Here is a 4674-nt window from a genome sequence, read left to right as displayed (position 1 = left end):
AGATATGCCTATAAGATAAACATGCAGTCAAGGCTTGTTCTGCTTGATAACCCTTGACAATACAGGCAGCAGCACATCAAAGGAGAGCAGTGCATCAGAACCCCAGCAACCAATTAGATCATAAGTTAATATGCCCCCAACCAATCAAGGGACAGAACACCACCTAGCGGGCACCCCTTCCTTCCAGTGTGGTTTTCTTTTAAAAATGCAAGCTCTCAGAAACAAAGCCAGAGCTATTTTCTTTCCACTCGATGGCTTCCAGGAGCCATTTTCTTTCTTTTCACTGCCTCCCACCTGCTTTCTTCCTTCAATAAATCTGCAATGCTTTGACTCACTGTCCTGCTAAGATTCCTTAACGACTCTGACCCAACACCATCCTTCAGAGGGCAAAATTAATTTGTGCATTCAGACTGGAGGTACTCTGTCAGCTGTGGAATAATTTCAGAGAGGCCTGAATGAGTTCGTGAATTTCTGCCAACATGTGTTTGACAAATCTGAGGCTAGCATAAAGGACCATAAGGATCAAAAAGCAAGCAGAAATGAATCCACATTCTAGTCCCTTGTACAATGTATGTGAAGGGCCATACTCTAGGATATTCTCTTCATGATTGTGCAGCACCCAGAAGTAGGATTTTGTGATAGCACCATAATCTATCCTTCAGAAAGCCATGCTTCTAGCTTTTGACTCATTACAGCTGTTGGGTTCCCTGCAAGAAACTTCGTATTCTGCCAATAAATTCCTTCTTTTATTAAAAAAAAAAAGAAAGTTCTATCCATTTTACCTTCTAAATTGCTGAATGAATGAAAATGCCTTATTTTTTCTTCACTAAAGATCAGATACCATATTATGAGATGGCATCTACAACATACCCTGATTATACATTATTAGTTCTGGAAAGCCTTCCAAATTTCCCAAGTCTGAGTTAACTGCTCCCAGATGTATTTCAACAACACCCTGCAAGTATATAAATCAGTGTATAACATGTTTAAATTCTGTCCTGTACATCATTAAATCCCAACTATAAACACGGTGCCTTATATATATAGGAGGTATAAATTCTAAGAACATTTCAGTACACACACTATTGTATAGGGTTATATATTTCTCTACATTATGACCTACTTATTGCTGTAAAGATACTATACCATCAATAGCACTATACTGAGTTATGGGTAGCTATTTGTCTCTACCCACAGGAGAGCTATCCCTTAAAGATTTTAAAACTGCACTACATGTGAAAAGCGTACACAGGGGCTTGCAGCTCACACCCATTTAGCAGGGGAGTGTCAAACAAGTTACTCTGGGTTCAGCTCGGGAGCATGATGCTGTTCTTTCCTCCTTCTCTACATCACCAACTTGCTTCTTTTCTCCTATCAGTATCTTTGATTTCACACTCTTGCTAATACTTTTCATTATTATTACACATTCCTCGCTCCCCCTTCTCTGCTTTTGTCAGTCTACAAATTAACATTTCTCAAAATTTTACACAAAAATTTTGCATCACTGGGAGTTCAAAAGTCTGCTCCTTCTAAAAATTATCTAGAGGTAAAAGTATTCTTCAGATATTTCCAGTCTTTGACTTCCACAAACTCAGAATTTCTAGATAGATGGCACTAACCGTAACATCAGTCAAAATGCCAATATTCTTTTGTCAAAAAAGAAAAACCTTAAGCCAAAAAAAGTTGGCTTAAGAGCCATATTTTTATGGTTCTTGAAATCTTACTTTGCAATTTTACTTGATTTAGCAAATGCTACTATATAAGAATAGAAAATTATTTTCAACCTGCTGAAGTAGCAAGTTTCTTTTTATGCCGCCTTTATGCTTGAGGCAGTCAAGTCTGCAGATACTTGAAACTAGATTTATAGGTGATTCACCAAAAAAAAATCACTGCAAACAGCACCTTAAAATCTGAAAACTTGCACAGTTTAAAGAATATCCTGACATTCTTAACAGTTTACAATATCAATAAAAGCAGCAATGCCATATGTAACATATTTTGACATGGAAGGCCAACAAGGCTTATTATCCTTGAACATTCTAATTTCATAAATAATATAATTCAGAGAGATAGTTATAAATGCTCATTAAAGAAATAATATTTCATACTGGAAGAATGTCTCCAATAAACTTCACTGAAAACTGAAAATAAAGCAATCTGCTTCTTCCAGTGTTATTCATCATGATCTATTATTCTAATTCATCTAAGAGTGCTTTAACAGTTCTTAATCTTTCAGAAAGAGTGTACCAGGAGTACTTATATCAACATGGCAGTGAAAAAGCATTTTATAATTCTAGATAATTCATAATCCTGCACTTAATATACAACTCTATTAACAACTACAAATACTCTTTACAAATACTCTTTACCTAAGCTTAAGTTATACTGGGAATAACATGAGGGAGCAATTCTTACGATACTCTTTGTATTACTCTTAATGTATGACTATCACCACTAGTCTATTGTAAGAAAGTATACTCAGATTGAGGGTGCTGCAAAGATCTCTTCATTTGGAGATTGAGATCCTTTACCAGCAGTCTCTTGGAGAATGGATGTGTCCCACAAAGCTAAAACCAGACATACAAGAAAGGTACAAGAGTGGGCTGCAGAACAGGAATCTCACCTTCATTAATTTGTCTCATATGAACCATTTATGTAATGGGATCTGAAAAGAAGCCCTTCATCTTGGACAGGTCAAAAACTAGGAACTAGAAATTAATTAAAAATAATAATACCCTGAAATCATTCCATCTCTTTGTTGTAACTATCTCAAGGCAACATGTGGAATAGTGCTAGCCCTTAAAAGCAGGATAGCAATAATCACTCTATAATCCATAGTGCTACAGGACTTCTCATTTCTTTATCCTCTGGTTGTTCTCTAGTAGTACATTTTAATAAAAATTTTTATAAGATACAGTCTTTCTTATTTTTTAAAGGCAAAATAAAGGGAAGCTAGTTTGGTATGCATTTGGGTTAGAGGATGTCAATGAAACGGCAGCATGAAAAATCAAAGAAAGAGAATCCCAAAGGGAATATGAAATTCATGAAAGACTTGGTAAGTAGTCCTATAAGTTCATCCTCTCTTTCTCCTCCATCCCTGACCTTCTCACCAAAAAACAAAAACCCTTTCTAGCTAAACCTTGAATGTGCTGGAGTTTCTAAGAGAATACTTTCTTTCAAAATAAAATGGAAAACACTATTTCTAATACTACCTTATACAATCTTCAACTCAAAACTGTTGGGTAAGGCAAAGTTAAACAATCTATTACCTTACTTTATCAGAGCATTCTTAATGTGTCAAAAAATACAAAACTAATCAGACTTTCAGATATGCCTAATCAGCAATTAAGTGAGCCACTGCAAGGTAAATCATTTTTAATTCCAATTTCATCCAGCATTCCTCAGAACAGGCAATTTATCTTTCCCAAAGACAAATCTGCATATCACAAAATGATTTAATACAATTTTCAGTTACAAAACATGTTACTTTTAATCAACAATTTAAATTAGAAGTGGTCACCATGGCCTCGTGGAAGAAATGCCAAATCTTTTATTCTAGGTTATGCCACTTATGATTCTAAGCAAATTGATCATGCTTTCAATGCTTCAGTTTCCTCATCAGCATACTGCATAATCACTTATCTATGGAAAATATCTTTCCAAAAACACAAAAGAACAGCTGATCAGGTCCCCTTAACATGTTACACTAAAAAAATACAATGATTCAAATGTCGATATCCCTGATCACTGTTAGTAGAAATATACAATGCCCCTTAAGGAGAACGAATCTCCAAAGAGCAAAAGCAAAAACAGCAGAAAACAAAGTAAAACTGCTTTCTAGACAAATTTAGAGTCAAACCTTTTCTCTAGGTAAAGCTACCTCATGCATATAATTAAGCATTACAAAGGACTAAGATATCATTTAGTGTATTATTTAAGCATAACTGCTATGCTATAGGAGCTCCTGAAAGTTTTAAGTTCAAATCAGCAAAACTAAATACTTTGTGTGCTTCTGGTCACTAGGGGGTAAAAATACTGTAAAATTTGCCAGGGTGGCTACTACTGAAGCTATATTTTAAAATACTGATTTTTGTGGAGGACAGGCTTAAGAAAAAGTATTTTTTAAAAGTATGAAAAAAATAATGTAAACTTGAATGGATTGGCTATATAATCTACCCACACCCCCTGAACATCACATTTTCAGAAACTTAAGCCTTTCAGCTCTACATATTTCCCAAATCTACTATTTTAGGTAAAAATGATGGAACAGATTCAATAAAAAGCTTAGGAGCTTTAACATCTATTTCTTTTTAGGCCCCACAAGTCCTTAAGTACACAAAAGATTTGAATCCTAAGAAAAATGGCAGTGACAATGAGAACCCCAAGGGCAAGGGGAAAATCAGGATGTCAGAATTGGAATAGTTGGCCAAAAGCCGCTCTCAGGTCAGGTATTCTCCTAGTGCTCTTATCTGACTAAACTGTATTTTAATGTATCAAGTCTCTACTTAAATATAAGATCTAGCAAAAAGCCACTCAAAAGCCTAGGAGATCCTCATGTTTCCTTTGGCACAGACTTGTCTGTTCAAGACCCATCAGGGGGCGGGCCGCGGTGGCTCAGCGGGCAAGAGTGCTTGCCTGCCATGCCGGAGGACCCCGGTTCGATTCCCGGCCCCA

General features: G+C 36.0%; 1 protein-coding gene across 1 annotated transcript in view; it reads right to left on the bottom strand.

Moving 5' to 3' along the window:
* Positions 1 to 4674, bottom strand: part of TDRD3 (tudor domain containing 3) — a 269944-nt gene that overhangs the window by 262474 nt on the left and 2796 nt on the right.

Source organism: Tamandua tetradactyla, chromosome 4, assembly GCF_023851605.1.
Source record: "Tamandua tetradactyla isolate mTamTet1 chromosome 4, mTamTet1.pri, whole genome shotgun sequence".
In the NCBI taxonomy this organism is placed as follows: domain Eukaryota; kingdom Metazoa; phylum Chordata; class Mammalia; order Pilosa; family Myrmecophagidae; genus Tamandua; species Tamandua tetradactyla.
This window is presented reverse-complemented; position numbering and strand designations above follow the sequence as displayed.